A 20,801-nucleotide genomic window follows, 5' to 3' on the forward strand; every position below is an offset into this window, starting at 1 on the left:
TTATTTTTCAACATTCCCCCTTGTGATGATGATCATGATACATTGATTGTCTTCATTACGTGTTTTATACTGCCTCGTTAAAAACTTTACTAGGAAAAATCCATTGGGATAAAAACCATAGTAAGGGAAGAATAGTGCAGTCACGTAAACTCCCCCTCATGTTGACACGAATAATTCTTCACAAATTTCGTAGATTACGCATCCCAATATTATATATGTGTTTTCTGAATATTGTCGTAGGAAGTGCCTTTGTGAAGAGATCTGATGAGTTTTCACTTGATTGAATGTGACGAACATCAATATATTTATTCTTCTCAAGCTCCTTGGTGAATGCGAAGAAATTAGGAGGAATATGTTTAGTTCTGTCGCTTTTTATGTATCCTTATTTCATTTGAGCAACACATGCAACATTATCTTCATGTAATATCACAGGCTTCTCGTCGAATGATAATCCGCATGAGATTTGGATATGTTGTGTCATTGATTTTAACCACACATATTCATAGTTTGCTTCATGTAGTGCAATAATCTCGGTATGTTTTGATTAAGTTGTTACGAGTGTTTGTTTCTGTGAACGCCAAGAAATTGCAGTGCCTCCACGAGTAAATACATATCCAGTTTGAGAACGTGCCTTGTGTGGATCAGATAAGTATCCAGCATCGGCATAACCAATTATACTTGGATTAGCATCTTTTGAATACAAAAGTCTCAAGTCTGTTGTTCCTCGTAGATAACGGAATATATGTTTAATTCCGTTCCAGTGTCTCTTTGTTGGATATGTGCTAAATCTTGCCAATAAATTTACGGCAAAAGATATATCAGGCCTTGTACAATTTGTAAGATACATAAGGGCACCGATAGCACTTAGATATCGTACTTCAGGACCAAGAATATCTTCAACATCTTCACGTAACGAGTAAAAATCATAATATCATAATATCATCAACGTATAAAAACTGTTTAACTCCTCTCAAAACTCATAAATCAATATGCGGAAAATCGTACGGTCCTCGAGCCATGTCACCGCACCAGTGCTGCCTACTCAGAGTTCAGCACCTCCAGTCTCCTCAGCAACAAACTCACCTGCATCACACATGCCTAGTGAGTCTAAAGACTCAACACACATGTACCAGATATAACGAGTACATATACATAGAACACAACAGCGAAAATAGCATAATCAACATACATTTCATGTCTGTAGTAAAATCGTTTACGTAAACGTGACCTGTCAAAACATGGTAGTAATTATAGCATGTATCATTGTATCAACAAATACGTGTTAATTTTCTTGATTTGAATTCCGTTCATTAGCTGTGAGTTTCTTATCATCATGTCAGTTGATGGATCCATTACGTGTAACCGCGGTACCCGGCGGCGAGGACATCAGCGACAACATTACTCGTCCACTGAGTCCCGGCCTACATGTCATCGTGTCATTGTGTTAGTCACAATTAAATCACTTCTTTCAAAAAAAATGTCATCATAATCACCACTTAAATAAAATCATGCATATACATAATTTTTCTTTTAAACCAAGCATGCAACGTATTTATCGTAATTCCATAAAAATCATGAACATGATGCATAAACATTTAAAATATCATAAATTTGTGCTCAGAGCGCTTCCATGACCAAAATCTCGCCTCGGATGCAAAATGACCATTTTGTCCCTGAAAACCCAAAAATTATCGTTTTAACCCTGGACCTCTAAAATTGACCCGAAGCTTACCAAACTCTTTAAAATATCCCAAAACATATTTAAAAGCATTCCTAGACGTAAACTCGAGCCCAATTCATAACTTAACTGATTCGTTTTAAAACTTGAACCAGGGTCCCGGTTTTAACCCGAACCGACTCTAAACTCAAAAAAATTTCTCCCAACTTTTTACCATATCTTAAAAACACTAAACACGGTGCTTAAAAATATCGGACATACTCAATCAAGCTTCTGGAATTTTCGAACGTGCCCGACTCGATACCCTAGCTCGCGCACCCTTCAATATTTCGCTCCTAGTCTAACACCGATGAACCAACCATGGCTCGACCTTCCCTAGACCACCCTAGGACTCCCCTGGACTTCCTTGCATCGAGCCTACAGCCTCATGCAGGACTACACGACAGCCCTGAACGCCAACCCTCAAACCACTCTACCCGAGCTCCTCCCTCGATTGTGTGCGGCTGACATTACAAGTGGTTCCAGCGGTGGCTTGGCCTTCCTGGGATGTGACTCAGACCCCCCAAAGTGGTCCATGTCCTGGTTCAGCCATCACACCGCCCGCTCCGCCTCTTATCCAAACCACAGCCCCCAACCGAGCCCCACCATGAAGAAGCCCCTCGATCTCCCACCCTACAGCATTGGCGATTGGTTTAAATCCTCAAATCACATCTTGACACTTACATCAGTCACTTACCAGCCCTAAAACCGCAGCCCCTTGCACATGAAATCAAAGAAACGTGATTTGTACAAGAATCATGCAAAAATCCGAGAGAAACAATGCAACCACACACTATCATGCAAGATCTACAAAAGCTTCATACATGGAACACAAAACCACACGTATATGACGAGTATGATGCGAAAAGAGAGTACAGAGCGTGCCTGCTGACGTTGGAAGAGCAAGAACGAGGCGAGGGAGACACCAGAAGGATTTTTCTTGCAAGAAGTTGCTTTGGCTGAAGCCCTCTAGTTGTGGGAGGCTGGAAAACCGAGGAGGTAATCTGAATGGAGGGGGTTGTCGGCTGTGGGGGAGAAATATTTAGTTTAAATGGTGATTTAGGTGGTAATTATATAGTAAACAAATAGTTAATGGGCCCTAATTTGCTTATTCAAAAGCTCAAAAGAGTTTAAGGCCCAAAAATCTTAAAAGTAGGCCTATTAAATCCAAACACACTCTCGAAAAATATTTCGTGTTGGAAAGTTTTTGAAAATATTAGCCGAACCCTCAAAAAGTCTCCCGATTCGATAAAATTTGCGTATCGGATAAAAATAAAATCTTTTGGGTAAAAAAACCCAATAAAATCCCATTTTTGAAAAATTCACTTAAAACACCTTAAATTAATTAATAAAAATAAGCCGTGTAATAAAATAATTTTCCTGAAAATTCTTCGATCTTCGTTCCTCGTTCGAGCGCGAAATGCATATAGAAACCCTAATGCATGAACTTATAAAATTTCATGAAATAAATACTACCATGTATGAATTATGCATAAAATGCATAAACATAATTAAACACATAATTTAAAATAAAACCCTAGATTACATGCATTCAGGTTACGTGAATTAATTTCCTGGATCTTACACGATCCCTTCTTGTACCATAAAATTTCACTTTTCCCAGTTTAACACCAATTTTTTTTCCTCGCATATATCATTAATACCAAACTCAGATTCTGCAAAAAAAAATAGTAAATAGGACCCAAAAATCTAGAATTCATCCATGAATACCTCTAAAAAAATTTTAAATAATATATTGGAAAATGGCAGTCATGCATCTTTGAAACGTGACCGATGTGTTACACAAACCAAAGGGAATATGCCTAAATGCAAACGTGTCATAGGGACAAGTGAAAGTAATTTTCTTTTGATCCTCAGGCACAATAGCGATCTGATTATAGCTCTAATACCTATTTAAAAAAGCAATAAAACTCATGACCCTTCAATCTCTCAAGCATTTGATCAATGAAGGGAAGGAAAAAGTAATATTTATAAGTTGCATCATTTAACTTCCTATAATCAATATATACACACCAACTCGTAATTGTCCTCGTGAGAATCATTCATTTTCTGATTCTTAATCACATTAATATCCTTTTTAGGGACACACTGAATAGGACTTACCTATGCAGAGTCGGAGATAGGAAAAATAATATCTGCATCAAGAATTTTGATGGTGTCATCTTTCACTACCTCTGGCATCTTTGAATTGAGTCTTCTCTGGGTTTGTTCAAAGGTGAGTATTTTTCTTCCATCAGGATCTTATGTGCGTCATTATTATTATAAAACAAGAGTTGAATGAATCCAATTGTATCAATATCATACTGACGAGATTCTCTATGAAGGAGTCCAAGTGAGGATATCTCCAATGTGTCATGGTATGACTCTATCTAAGTCCATGTGCCATAAGACTTATGATGAGATAGAAACCATGATCCGCATTCCATATGCATCTGCTATAGGCAATATAATATATGGTATGATATCTACTCGACTTGATGTTATATGTGCACTAAGTGTTGTAAGAAGATATCAATTTAATCCCGATTCATTACATTAGAAAGCCGTGAAAGACATTTTTCAGTACTTAAGAAGAACTAAGGATTTGTTCTTGGTTTACGGGAGTGTATAATTAAAATTCGAAGGCTATAATGATTATATCTTCCAATCAGATGTGGATGATTCGAAATCAACGTCTTGATTTGTATTCAAGCTCAATGGCAATGATGTCTCTTGGAAGAGTTCCAAGCAAGACATCACAGCGGATTTAACTACTGAGGTAGAATATATATCTGCATCAGCTGCAGCAAAAGAGGCTTTTTGGATGAGAAATTTCGTTCAAGATTTGGTCATCATTCCTCAAATAGTTGATCCAGTCCCGGTCTATTGCGCAACACCAGTGCCATTGCGCAAGAAAAAGAACCGAGGTCTCATCAGGGATCCAAACTTATATTGAGAAAGTTCTATATAATCTAGAAGATTGTGGGAAGGTGAAACATATCAGTGGAGAGAATCGCCTCTGCAGATAACGTTGTTGATCCACCTATGAAACCCCTGCCAGGAATATTGTTTGAGAAGCATCATGAAGCAATGGGTCTGAAATCTATGGTTAGTTGGCTATAGGGCAAGTGAGAGATTGTTAGAGTAGGTGCCTAACGAGTCAACTTATACCTTGGGCTTTATTGACTCTTATGTAAAAATAACCTTTATTCTAATAATATTTTATGATTTTATCCAATTTTGAAAATTATTTTACCTGTACACCCATGTAAGTTGCATGGATAAAGCTCTTGAATATACAATAGGTACCATGAGGTCTGCCTCGCAATGTAGGATCGTGAAACTCATTAGGAAGAGTACCGTATATTTTTAATAGGTTCCTACTAGAATCGTCCGTCTAAAATAAAGATAAAGGTCGGTTGAGTTTGAGACTAGCATATGTGATTTAAATGGAATGTTTAATTTTTAAGTACATGGAGACGTCCATTCATACAGATAAGTGATCATTGGATGATGTACTGAACAACCATCACTCGAACTTTTCAAGTGGTTATCATTTATTGAGTGGAAAAGTCCGAGGTTATGATTGTACACTAATAGTCATTTGACCTGAGACAAATAGAGGTTTTGCGTACTAGCACAGCACTTTGACTTGTTTATCGAATCCATTGAGGGACATCAAGCGACGAGGTTAGTGTTAGTCTCAAAATACCTAGGAGCCAATGCATTGTAATCGGGGATTCATCATTTGCCTACGGATGAAGATATTTTATGTGATCTGATGAGTTAATAGTACAATTAGTCTCTGGCAAGAGCAAGATATTGCATTAGGAAAAGGTATTTTCCTAGTTTCAGATACCATGTCACTGTTATTACTCAAAGATACATCGCATATTTATCGAATTTATTTGCAACTCTCGATATATCAATGGTTGCAGATTCGATTAAGATATATGAGTTGAAGGAACCGTACTGTAGGTTAACCATAACTTAATGTTCTTAAAAGTACAATCAACGGTACCTAGGGGGTCATGGAGCGATGATACTAGAATCTTTTACCATGATCCGATATGTGCAATCAGACATGAGGTCTGACATTTTTGATAAATGATTGATGAAAATAATGAGAATAATTAGGGTAATCCCGAATAAAAAAATATATTATTCTGAATCACAATATAGTTGTGAACCCACGGCTAGCTGTACCCTGAACTATTGAGGACCACACAAGTATTGGATTATATATTCTCGTTGAGATAGTCAAATTTAAGAAGTTGAATTTGATGACTGTACTTTGATGAAGAACAAATAGATTGCTTATAAAGAAGTTTATTTATAAGTGGATTTCAAATAATGAAAGTTGTATAAGTTAGATTAATTTCAAATTAAGTGAGAAGAGTGTAACTACTTGTTTTAGTGAAAGAGTTCACAAAACTGACATCTACCTAAAATGCATCAGTAAAACTTTTGATTTTCGAACATTTCAATTTTCATTATATGAACGAGATTTGTACCATCGACATATCGACGTTGTCTGATCGTTAATCGAGGTTATAATAAGTTCACAATTATTTATTTAGTAAATCTAGAATAATAATATTAGTAGTTGTGACTATTGTACGTGCAAGATTCTCATGGAATATTCTAGATGAGTCTAAAATTAGTTAATTAAATAAGAGGTATTTAATTATATATATATAAATATATAAAATTTTAAATAATGAAAACAAAGAATCCTAATACAAGTGGGATTCTTGAACGTCCTGATGTGTTCAGGAATCAAAGTTTATAAATATTTCATTAATGATTATATGAAATAAAACAATTTTTGCACCCACCAAAATTTTTTTCATCTCTCCCTACACAAGCAACTTCCGGTCACTTCAAATTTTCAGAAGAAAAATTTTGGCCACTTCCAATGTCGTTTCGCCGTTGGATTTCTGAAATTTCAACCTCGACGCAAATTTCGCTTAGATTTCTAGATCGCGGATTTTATTTGACGATCGGAGAAGGAAGAAGATTCGTTCGTAGGAATTTACAAGAAAGATCAACTCCGTTAATCTCCGATTGGTTTAGTGTCCAACGTTAAATACGCAAATATAAATAGATCTAAATATCTATGAATGTTTTAAATATACGTCGCACGAGGAACATTTTGAACGTCAAAACAAAATAATTTAAAACTTCAGTTGCGCATTGAGTGAGAGAAAACGTTACTCCAACATGCAAATCATCTAGCCCGATCTCCCTCCACCCGATCGCTAAATTACTCATCCAAATCACCCTCGAGCAACATTAAATAATTTTTTAGTTGAATCTCATTCATAAATAAACAATCTTGAACTATTGAGGGCATAAAACTTCCAGAGATGGACACGTGTTAGACTGATGTAACACAACGTCAGATTTTAGACAAGCCATACGGCTTGAAAATTGGGAGACTTTTGATTCAGTACCCGAATCTTCAAAACTTTCTTTCCACTCTCCAATTACCCAAAATACCCCTCAACCTTATATTTTAAATAATTGATTTTCTTTTTTAAACAACGGCCCATCATGCTTCCGTAAAATAAATTAAATCTTTTACATCTTTGACTGGAGTGCCACCGGGTTATATCCACCGTATTTTACGAACTGCTCCTCACATTCAACCACACAATCGCAACCGATGGTTACCGACGCAGATTCCTTCAGCAGCACTTGGCACAACCCTAATTCGTTTCTTACCTTAGGGTATGCAGTAAAAGATAAAATTTTGAAAATAATACATGAGAGGGGCTAGAGAAAAGATTTTCTTTATTCAAACACAAACATTTATTATTACATAGTAACCTCCTGTAGAGGAGGAGAGACTTGTTTAGCTACTAATCGTAGCTGAACTCACAACACACATAAACTTGAAAGATAAAATATTACAACTTATTTTGAAGAAAAATGAAGAGGTTGAGTGATGCCTTCTTCTTCCTTCTGCTTTCTTATTTATAGAAGGCTTCTTCGGATTTGAAACTCGGATTCCAAATCTTGATAAGCCTTTAAAACTTGCATATGGACCATGTAGTGGTTGAATGGTCCCTCTTTCTTGTCTTTTTCTAGATTATTAATCTAGAAATCAACTTTTCTTCTGCTTTTATTTCTCCACATACCCAGTAGATATGCGTTTGAATTATATCGGCTGAGATCTCTTTTCCTTGTTCTTTGAATCATTGACAGATCCATCTAAGAGCCTCCAACTGATCTCTATGTTTCTTGATTCTTCTTTTCGAAACTTTCAGATATGTAAAATACATTTTAAGTTTCGTTCTGGTGTGATTTTCTTGTTCCAATTTACACTTATTTATAGCTGTAATTGGGTCCAATTTTCTTGTCTGATTATTAGAATTCCTTTATCTTTTAAGATAAGGAATCCAATGGTTCATTGTCATTTTCCACCGATTATTGGTGGTCCATGCATTCCACTCACATAGTGGTCCTTCTTTTTGTTAGTGGGTTTGGTCACATATCTATTTTAACTTTGTCGAGGAATCTTTGGCTTTTTGTATCCTCGAGAAAATTGTGATTGTGGTCCTTCCCCACTTGTCCTAGTTTTGGTAAAATGTTTTGGATCAGATCTCGGTTTGAATCCTTTACCGAACTCCAGTTCTTTCTGATTTTGGTATTCAGGACAGATGTTTTCTGACCATCTTTCTACATGTGCCATATTGCAGAACTTTCGGCGAGTTTCTTTACTTGCCGGCAGCTTGCTGTTCCACAGAAGATTTCTTTTCTTTTCGAATATCTCTTCTGCAAAACTTTTTTTTTCCTGTCATTGTATTTAACAGGAATGATCCATTTAAAGAATTATTGTGAAACTTAAATGGAAACTTGACTTTGTCCATCTTAGTGAAACAGACCCATAAACCCCATGCACTTCTGGTTGAAATTTCGTCTTCAGTTATTGAAGCAACAAGGGGTGTTTCTTTTGTCGGAGGGTCCTTGATAAATTTCTGAATATTTGTGTCTGGCCTCCTTAACTTGATGAAATGAAAGGCTTCATGTGAGCTTTTCCCTGCTGGTTCTGGTGTTGCACTAAAAAAATATAGCTCCAAAACATCTCCTCTGGACAAATAATCGTTATTCGCCCAGGTTTCATGAACAGCTTCCTGAATCCATTTAGGTAGTCCTGAAATTTCTGGAAAGCTGGGTGATGTGATATAAACTGAGGCAAGAGCCCCGAATTCATACCATGCTTTGACTTCCTTGGGATATTAATTAGGTTTCATCCATATCCTAGGATATTTCCCTGAAACATCAACCCTGTTGGTAGCTGGGTTTATGTCAATTCTTGTTTTTAATTTCTCCCAATTCTTTTGGTAAACCTGAAATGGAGAAATTGCAACTTCATTAGTACCAACCTTAGATTTGCCCTTGTTAGTATGAGGCCTAAGGTTGACATCTCCCTCTTCAATCCCGAAGTGAAGGGTTGACTTGAGGACTCGAGATAAGGATCTGGATTCTCAATTTTTGTTTCATCCGACTCATCTAGAGATGATCTCGACTTAACACTTGTGCTAGGGGTATTTGAATCCCCTGCTAAAGATATAGACTCCTGTACTCGAAAACTCTCCATTTGGGAAACCAATGGCTTCTCAATGCCTTTGAGGATAGGCCTTTTCATTACAGACCATAACTGAGTATATGCCTGTAAACATCCCGTCATTCGATCAGAGACAATTCTCTTATCAGCTTGTTGGAGCCTTACCGCAATTTCTTCGTTCATTGCTAACTTCTTAAACTCGTTTTGAAGCATTTCAAGGTGTTCCCTCAAATGCCTCTGCATCTTGATAATATCATCTATGTCAATGATGTCCATCTCTTGTTAAAAAATTCGCAGGAATATTTTCATGAGATTTAATTATCATAATATCAAAAATATAAGTCTGACATAGTGCCTACCATCTTAAAAGTCTAGCTTTTTCTGGTTGGGATTCAATCCTGTTTCTCAGAAAAGCTTTTACCTGTGTATTATCAACTTTCAAAGTAAATTTATTTGCAAGTTAAAATAATGGCCATTTTTTGGAACTTTTCAAGTTCGCAATCTTAATTTTGATGATAAGAAAACTCATCATTATGTTACTAACAATCTACCTTAGTGCGCAGACAGCTAAAATCGAACTAATCAGTTTACGAAGCCATAACTGAAGCTATCAAAGATATCAACTGATTGAACCAACTGATCACCGAGACAAGATCAGTCCAACTGGTTCTTCAAGTAAGCAATTTAGTTGATTGTCCAAACTGTTAGGTAATTCAGCAGGAAGACCTCAAGAGCCTGGTCAGCTGATGATGTGTCCAACTGACGAAGAACCCCGTTAACCAATTCAACTGAAGAAGAAAGATCAGTTCAACTAACGAGTCAACTGATCTCACTAGCCCAACTGAAGATCAGTTCAACCGACCAGTTCGAAGCATCAGTTAGAATATTTCAGTTGCAGATCAAGACAAGCTTACAGTAAAAGGACTCCAGCTGTGCGTGAAGGTACAAAGTCTTTGTCCAGTCAAAGGACAATAAATGGCCGTTGCATCAGAGCATTAGAAGACAAAATGCTTCAGAAGGGCAGACGAAAAGTCGAGACACAAAGTCCAAGAAGCAGATCCAAAATGCAACGGTTACAATAAATGAGTCTCACTGTACGGTCTAAACTTTACGCCTATATAAAGAAGAAGATCAGTGAAGACTCAATACATCTAAGAGAGAGTGACAAAAGAAAGGGAACGCTCAGTTGCAAATTAGCTTACTGAAGCATTTAAGCCTAGAGGGAACTCTTCATCGTTGTATCTGCTTAGTTTAGAAGCCATTGTCCCTCAGTGTGTGAGAATACTTGTTCAGTTCTCACACACACACTCATTCTCAAAACCACCCAAATACAGTCTTGCACAAAGACGTTAAACTTGTGTATGTAGTCTTTGACACATAGACGTTAAAGAAGTGTTTGCTGGAAGGTGCTGCCTTCAGTCGTAGCTAGGAGTTCAGTTTAGGCAGTAGTATAAGTCCTAACTGAGTGGGGTTGTACAAGTAGTTGTATAAATCAAATTCTTCTAGTATATCCTACCCGTTGAGGTAGAAGTGGTGACATAGGAGCAGTTGAAGTCTCCGAACATCCATAAACATATCTTGTATATTTAACTGATTAACTATTGTCTTCAAAATGTTTGGATCAGTTAGAGTATTCGTCAGTTCGGTTGTTACTATAACTGTATTGAAGAATACAAAAACTAATCTAGTCTCCTTCAGTTAGCCAGTTTGCATAAGGTAAAATGTTTTCTAATATAACAGTATTCTTCAAGAAGGATTACTTCGAGTTTCTTCCGCTTGGTTTTAAACCAAACTCGATTTAATTCATCAGTTAATATTATTAGAACACGAGCTATTGATGCTCATTGGAAACTGAAGTGTTCAAAATGCCTTCGAAGGCACTAGCACACTCGGTCCTTCGCCATTTTTCAATAGTCCTTTTTGCTGCATAAAATTCTTTCTCGTTGATATGTCATCTTATGGCTTCTGCATCTGAGAATAAACCACTACAATACCTGCATGGTTGTTCTCCATCGGGTGTGAGCTTAGTAAGAACTGCTGCCCACCAATGATCACTGGTATCATTATATAATAACAGATCATCTTCATATCAAGGAAAAGCCATTTTCGGAAGATTTTTACAAATTTCCTTTAAATGAACAATTCCTTTTGTGTATTATTTTGTCCATATAAATCTTGCCTCTTTCTTTAGTAATGGACTAAACACTTTCCTGTGTTTTTTTAGGTTTTTTATAAACATTCCAGCAAAATTAACAACTCTCGGAAAACTTTGAAGTTGCTTCTTATCTTTGAGACTTTCTGGAAATTTCTGCACCTTTTCTACTTTATGTGCTTGCGGAATTATTCCTGACTCATCGATTTCAATTCCAAGGAATTCAATTTTTCTTGTGGCAATGATTGCTTTCTTTTCTGATAAAACCAGTCCTTCTTTTTCACAAACATTGGAGAAAATCTCCAAATGCTTAACATGTTCATTCATATCTTTAGACACTATTAAATCATCGTCAATATAAACAAAAATAAACTTAAAATAATCTTTAAAAAGAGTATCCATCTTTCTTTGAAAATATCTGAGGTGAATCAGCCAATCCCATTGGTAATACCTCCCAAATATAATGTCCTTGAAGTGTGGAGAAAACTGTGAATTTCTTGCTTTCTTCCTGCATCCGAATTTGATAAAATCCGGACTTACAGTCAAACTTTGAGAATATCTTGGCGTTGCATATGTAACTAATCAAATGTTCTCTACTAGGTATAAAATACCCATCAAACTCCAGAATTTTATTAATTTCTTGATAATTAATTACCAATCTGGGTTTTTTCTTGTTTTATTTCACCATGATTTCTTATCAGAAAGCCTGGATTGCTATATGGTGACATTCCTGCTTTGATTAAGCCAAAGTCCAAATGTTCCTTTATTATAATCTGCATATCTCTTTGATCAATGATGTTCATTGTAATAGGCTTGCAACGGACAAATTCATAATCTTTGCCTTCCTTAATCTTAAGCAAAGCTTGAGTTGATTTCTATCCCACCATGCCAAGGGATCTTCATTATAATTTTTTTTGATCTTTTTCTTGACATCTTCCAGTGATACCTTAGATTCAAACTCTACTTCATTCTTGTGTAGAGCTATCTAAAGGCATTCTATATCTTCTGGTTGGAGTTCTTTATCTGCTCTTAATTGGAGCATTGTTTCTCCAAACCGTCTAGAATCCTTCATTTTTGGGTTCAGAAGTTTTCCTGAATCACCACGCTTGCTGCGAAACTGGATCGTCAATTTTCTATAAAATGCCTCTCTTAGTCTCTGGACTATGATTTTGTGATTACACAGTGTTGTGAACACCAATATTCTAGTCTCATTTTCTTGCGTATAGGACTTAAACATTTGTAGAAAATTGTTTTCTAACAAAATGTCAGCTCCTGTATCATGAAAATAAATTGGTGATGTTTTTACCTTATACTAAGGTGTTTGTCCAGCACCGCCAATCATGATTTCAGTCATCTTAATCCCTTTACATAAGATTAATATTCGTCTGGAAAAATCTCTTCCAGCAATCTTTGGTAATTCTTCTTTCAAATCATTTGGAAAAACTCCTCTCTTTGCTGTACAGATTCCAGCACCTGAATCAATATAAGCAGCAAAATATTCTTATATTGTTCATACAACATCCCTACTGGAATGTAAATCGAGAATGGACTTGTGGTCATTTAATTTGCCACATATGATCATCTGCCATGAATTTCATTCCGTACTCTAGACGTTTCCAAGGTTTGTGTTCCTCAAGAAACTCTAGTCCAAGAATCAATCGATCTGATTCTTTCTCTGTGATCCCTTTGATATGAAATTCCAATTCTCCGATTTGGATCATTCCTTGGTAAGTTCCTATCATAGGTTGTTCTAAATAGTATATTGTATTACAAGAAAATTGATTCCTTTGTTTTGTAATATCAAATACTATTTCGACTTACTTCCACCCTTCTGGACATCTAAGCTTTCAGTTTGTGGAAAAGCTTTTTGGCTCCTGTTGGGTTTCTTGGATAGGCATTTTTCTACATCTGTAACTTGTAATTCTATCTCCTTGAAAATATAGTCTTCTTGATTCCAATCTAAGACTTTGATACTTTTGTAGAATCGGTTTGTCTTGTATTTGGATATCGGTTTCCTGTATTAAAGGAAACTCAATTCTTTATGGATAAATTGCCTGAGCAACTTTTCCGAATATCTCTGGATTTCGATAAACTCATTTCTAATAAATAACTCAGAATGATGAGTATTAGATAGAGCATACGAAATCTGATAGGTAATAGAACATGATCTATTACCTTCTTTCATCAGTCTTTTTTCCTTGAAATTTTGATGTAATGTCAAGGCTCGACTGAAATCTCGATATGCCAGGTTATAGGCTATCCTTGGATAGATAACTTGAAATGTCTACTCGTTTTAAAATGCGGAAATATAAATACATATTTTTTATAAAAGCTCACAATTACAAAATACCATTTAAAATAATCGTATTTATTTGCTAATAAAAGTAGCGCAGTTAAAAATAACTAACAACAATTGTAACCATAATTGAGTAAAATCGTGAAAATCCTCAACGTAAATAACCATAACTCAAAATGCGGAAAAACGTGCGGTCCTCGGGTTATGTCACCGCACTAGGACTGCCTACTCAGAGTTCAGCACCCCCTGTCTCTTGCTCAAAATGCTCACCCGCATCACACACGCCTAGTGAGTCTAAAGACTCAACACATCTGTACCAGTAATAACAAATACATATGTGTAGCACACAACAGTGAAAAATTGCATAATGAACATACATTTCATGTCAGCAGTAAAATCGTATACATAAACATGTCCAGTCAAAGCATGGTAAGAATCATAGCATGTATAATCATATCATCATATATGTGTTAAATTCCTTAATTTGAATTCCGTTCATTAGCTGTGACTTTCGTATCATTGTGTCATCATGTCATTCGATGGATCCATCTACGTGTAACCGTGGTACCCGGCGGCGAGGATCATCAACGACGACATTACCGCCCACTGAGTCCGGGCCTTACATGTCATCGTGTCATCGTGTTATTCACAACTAAATCACTTCCTTCAAAACGTGTCATCATGTTCATCACTTAATTAAAAGCATGCATATACGTAATTTTCTCTTTAAACCAAGCATGTATCAAAATTATCATAATAGCGTAAAAATCATAAACATGATGCATAAACATTTAAAATATCATGAATTTGTGCTCAGGGCGCTGCCACGACCAAAATCTCATCCCGGGTGAAAAATGATCATTTTGCCCCTGGAAACCCAAAAATTATTGTTTCAACCCTGGACTTCTAAAATTGACCCGAAGGTTACCAAACTCCTTAAAATGTCCCAAAACATTCCTAAATGTATTGTCGAGCCAAATTCACAACTTAACCGACTCGTTTTAAAACTTGGACCGGGGTCCCGATTTTAACCCGAATCGAACCGAAACTTAACCAAAACCTTCCCAACTTTTTCTCATATTTTAAAAACACTATAATGGTCCTAAAATATTATCCTCAAGCCCTTGAACTTACGGCTGATGGTCCAGCAAGGCATACAATTCTCGACCAACCCATAATTAATTTCCTATCACAACACATGGCCCCCAATTCTTAACCATTCGGTCCCCTCCTAAACCCCCACCTGTCCAGCATTTAAGGCACACCTTAGGACCTTAATGATCCCCCCTAAACCAAGGTTAAACGATACATACAGCTGCTGCTCACTCACGTGCAGACACCCTACCGTAACTAGCATCTTCTTCACGATTCACGCTAAGCTCCAAGGGCCGAGCCTCTCCCTCGTCTAAGTGCATATGACTCACACCTAGTATCACACCATACATTACAGAGACTAAGACACGGCTGGGTTCGAGACCATGCACAGCCGCAGCCTCTACCCGACGGAAACTAGAACCAACCCAAGCCCCAAACTCTCGATCCCTCCTCCTACAGACATGCCTAACCGTTTTTCCTTCCAAGCCTCCATCATGGCACCACCATCTTACTCAGGAGAGTCCTAAGCCGCAGCCCCTTGCACCTTAATACAGAAAACGTGAGTAACCATAAAAGACTTGCATGGCAAGAACAAAAGAGAACGAAAATCCAATATGCTACCGAGTGGATCGAGAATTTTACACATGTAAGGCACATATACAAAAATATATGACAGGTGTGATGCAAAAACAATGGTGAAAGGCGTGCCTTAAGAGTTCGGTGCTTAAAACGAAGAGGAGGAGACTATCCTTGCAAGCACGAGAGCAAATGTTCGAGCCTTCAGCTGGGAATTGGTAAAACCGAGGGGCTACTGAATTTTGAATGGGTGTCGGCTGCTTAGGGAGTCAACACTAGGTTTAGGGTTAATTGGTTGCTTAGGGGCATAATTATATAGGTAGAATATTAGTTAATGGGCCAAAAATTGCATTTTAAAAGTTTTAAAACGGTTTTAAGCCCAATAAGCTTAAAATTAGGCTCAAGAAATCCAAACGTACTCCCGAAAAATATTTTGTGTTGAAAAGTTCTTGAAAATATTAGCCGAACTCTTAAAAAGTCATCCGATTCGATAAAATTTGCGTGCCGTTAAAAATAAAAATCTTGCGGGTAAAAATACCCGAAAATTCCCATTTTTGAAAAATACCCTTAAAAACGCTCCAACTTAATTTAAAAAAATTAATAATGTATTAAAATAATTTTCCTGAAAATTCTCCGTCTCCGATCCTCGTTCGAACGCGAAATGCACCTAGAAACCCTAACGCGTGAACTTTTAAAATTTCATGAATTAAATCCTATCATGCATGAATTATGCATAATATAATTAAGCACATATTTAAAAATAAAAATCCTAGATTGCATGCACTTAGGTTACGCGAATTAAATTCTTGGATCTTACATAACTCCCACAATCTTTCATGCGCATAGATTTCCTGAGATGGTTCCCAGTACTGAATCTTGAAGGTTACCCATTCTTTTATCGCATAAGCAATATCAATGGGTGAATCTATTCCTTCCTTGAAAGTAGCTTTTATCATAATTTGGATTGCTCCAATATGAATCCAAGACATAGTCCTTGCTACTTCTATCTTGAGTTTCCTCCTTAATTTCTTCAGAAGTAATTAATTGCATCTCCATTCTATTTCCTGTAAGTTCCATTGGGATTGTCATTTCCCTTCTAGAAACTTTATAGATTAGATGATGTTTTCTATTTCTTAGGTCAAGATTTCCTAAGAACTTTTCTACCTGTCCTACAGAGAATTCTTGATATCTCTGTAGACTATGATTTTCTCTCATGATCCTTTGGACCATATTATGAGATATTGTTGTCCAGCTAAAGAAACCAGACATATCTTCATGTGTTTCGTGTCGAAACGCCTCGTCTTTAGACAGATTCTGATTCTGTTCCATCAGATTCTTCCTGACTTAAGACTTCTTCTTCTTCATATATACTTTCTTCTGAGTTAATGTCCTCAAATCTGTATACCTGAATAAGATCTTGGTAATAAACTGCTTCTTCAATATCCGGGGTTGGATCGAAGCGTTTAATACCTCTTTTTTCATTTTCTGGACAGTTGGTCGAGATATGACCTCTTGCTCCACATGTCCAGCAATTACAATCCTTGAAACTTTCATTAGCTCGAGTATGAGCTCTTCTGAAAGTTTTCTTCGTAGGTGTTCTTCCTGTGCTTCGAGATGTACTCGATGCCTGGGATGATATCCTACTTCTTGATGGTCCACTTCTTTGTCCAGATTTATAAGATCTGGCTTTATGTCTAGACCATACTGTTCTTGGTTTCCAAGAACTTCTTCCACCTCTAGCATAAGGATGAGTCCTAAAACTTTTCCTCTTATGCTTCTGTGGTTTACTTCCAATAATTGTTGGAAGATTATTTTCTTTACAACACAAAGGAGTACGTTTATTAGTACCCCTTAAAAGTTTATAATTATTTTGTAATGCTGCCAGATGACACCATTCTGCCAATTTCACTTTAAGGAATGAGGCTCTTCTTGCCATTGTATCTGGATTTTCAGGTACATATTCCCTTATGAGCATTTCTCTCCAAGGACTTGGCATTTTGGCGAAGAGTAGCTGTATTGCTATATCTTCATCGACCTCTGAATTCCATCTATATTTAGTGAATAACAAAATGTATTCATCCACTAAACATATATCATGTAATTCAAGACTATACAGAGCTTGAGTATATTTCTTCCTCTTCTCTGTATCTTGACTATTAAAATAGTCTACCCTTATAAATTGTGCTTTAAATAGGGTAGCCATTCTTCTGGCTATCTCACTAAGAGATTCTCCGGCTAGATTGACTCTTTGGTATCTACCGAAGTCATATCCCAAGCAATTTTCACTGATCTCATTAGACTCATTTCCAAAAGTTTAATGAATCCTTCTCTGTTGAGATCAAGTGTTCCTGCTGCGATTCTCATAGCAGATGTTCAATAATCTATGAGATCTTCTCTGTTTTTGAAATCTAATACATCTAAGTTAAGCATAACCCCATAAGGATGTATTGGTTCTAAAACAGATTTACCGTAGGGTTTTTGATGCAAAGGAATTTGATTCTTCCTTGATTTGTTCTCGCTGGGTGTGATCCTCCACCAGTATGACAATCAGTTGGGGATTCTCTCATATTAACATTCTGAGATCCCACACTTTCCCTTGGTGGTTCGTGAGAAGATGACCAGGTTATAGCAGCTGTTTCACCTCCTGCTGTGTTCATCTTTAGATCTACCACTTTGAGATTTGCGAAAGATTCCGCAAGCTCTTGTAGATCATCTAGACCAATCCTTTCTAAAATTGTCATCAGAATAATTTCTTTTCTGTGATAGTCTTGATTAGATTAATCATCTTTTCATCTTCAGTTAAAGGTTTTGACACCACTTTGGCCTTCCCTCTTTGATGTAGTAAGGGTTCAGTACCAAATGATGTTGGTAACCTTCCATCAGAAAATCTTTTACTAGAACTTGGGTTTTGTTCTAGTTTTTGAATTCTTGTTTGAATGTCCTTTACTGTTACAAGAATTTCTTCTTGTTTTTCTAGGACTTTCTCAACTCGTTGAGGTACATAGTATAGCATGTTGCCATAATTTTGTAGCGTTTTCTAGATCTCCCTAAGATCTGAAGAGAGTTTAGAGGAGTCTGGTACTATTTCCAAAAACTTATTATTTTGAATCATAAGTTTACCTGAAGGTGTTGTATTGTCCCTTGCCGCTCCTAATATCTAACCAAGGTTAGTCGGTTAGATGCTCTTGTGTATATTCCAAAATATTGAAATAGTTCTTGTAAATTATTCTTCTCGAACTTGAGTTCGGATTCATAATTTTTTCGAAATTCTCCTTCCCAAACATTTAGTAACTAGTAATAATAAATTTTTTGTTTGAAATAAATCAACCTAAAGCTCTGATACCATTTTCGGGAGCGCGGAGATCAATTAAAATTAAATAGAGAATAAGGGTAATTTTGGTATTTTTGAAAAACTATTCTCTCACCAGAGAGTTGGGGCAAAATTCATTTTGGTTTGGGGACTGAATCCAAATTTACCCTTGAAAATTTGGGCTCTTTTAAAAAATATTATAAATTAAAAAATCATTATAAAAATATTGCAGAAAGAAAAGTTTTACAAAACTAGTACTATCCTCAATTCACTGCACCGGATTCATACTAATTTAAAAAAAAATTAAAAAAAAATGAAAAATATATATAATAAGGGTGCCACAGATTCAATTGAATCTGTGACACCCACCCCACCCCTCCCCTTTATTTATTTGTTGCACCCTCTCATTGAAATTTCATTCGGTATTCCTTCGACGATTTATTTGCACCTTCCCCGATCATTTCATTCGGTATTTTCGTTCGGTGATTTGTTGCTTGTCCTCGGCATTTCAATTTGTTGGATCATTGGTGACATATTTTTCCGTCTTCGGTATTTTTATTTTGCGCAACGCCAGTATTTCCGTTTGTTGGTAATAATTCTCGTCGATTTGTTAGGCTCATAATTTTTTTTCTTATCGAGACTTGTCAAGTATTATTTTATTTTACTATTGTTGAATTGATATTGTTTTGTGTTGTATTTTTCTAAGAATGTTTAACATTGACATGTTATTAAAGTGTTCGTTGATTAATCATTTATTTCATACGAGCAAATCTTAAGAGGTAACGTTGTTATTTTTGTTCATTATATTTATTATTGAACTGTTTTAAACTCGTGCCTCTTTATATTAAATTGTTTTAAAAATATATAAGTGAAAATTCAACATGATATGTTCGACAATGTAAGTTCTTTTTAATATCATAAATGCCAATAAATTTGTAAGTAGTTTTTTTTTTTTTTTTACATTTTAATATAAAATATAAAAAGAAAAAATTATCTCTCCATAATGTAATACCCGAGATTTAATTGATATAATCAGATGTTGATCAATTGACAGAATTGAGGTTATAGGAACTCAAATGACGAAGCCGGGCGTTGGTTTATTTTAAGCCAAGATGTTGAACCGAACATCTCAAGATGTTAGACCGAACATCTCGCGTCCGAGCGGTAGAAAAGCACCGCCCGAGCGCCAATTTTACTTCTTGGACAGAATGTTTGGCGCCCGAGCGGTAGAATATTACCGCCCGAGCGCCAATGGATAATAAGATAATATCTGGGCAGAAAGTTCCGCGCTCGAGCGGCAATTTTCGACCGCCCGAGCGCCGCTTGATAAACATGAAAAGCAGGCCACTTGTCTTTACCTTGCCATTTGATATATATAAAGGTAGATAACCTTCATTCTTTCCAGCAAAGAAACGTAGAAAGCTCCAGAGAAAGCTTCAACTTCCTTTGACGTGAAGAATTCTGATTTGTGGGAAATCCGCCCGTCTGATTTTGAATCCGACTTCGGTACTCTGTTCCTATCGATGCAGACTACAACTGGACGTAAGTTTTGTTACGTTTAGACATGATTTGAAATTATGATATTGTCATAATTGAATACGATTCAGATATAGTGTTTCTACTACAGCAGACATTGTATAATTGAAGTCAGATTAAAGAATAAACTGATTATACAATTGTTATGATTTTTAGAGTTGAATTGATTGAGATTTGATATCAGAATTGAGTTATTAATGATTTTAAGTGTACCGATATTATGATTATGAGTTGTACCAATATTGATTATCAGTTCTGGTATTATATCTGTGATGTTGAGATTGACGGGTTATCGTGACTGTATTGTTATGCCGTCGAAACATCAGTTGATTGAGATTGATCAGATTCAGTAATGATTTCGACTTATCGTGATATCATTGATATAAATTAGATTGTACCTTGTTCAGATATGGATCAGAATATATACTGATTTGTGTATTGATCAGAACAGGTCCTGAATTGAGTTATATACTGATATGGTATTTATGTGAATTGTCATTATCAGATTGATATGGACAGATTTGACTTCGAGACTTCGTCTTCGTC

Source organism: Primulina eburnea, chromosome 7, assembly GCF_022965805.1.
Source record: "Primulina eburnea isolate SZY01 chromosome 7, ASM2296580v1, whole genome shotgun sequence".
Lineage (NCBI taxonomy): Eukaryota > Viridiplantae > Streptophyta > Magnoliopsida > Lamiales > Gesneriaceae > Primulina > Primulina eburnea.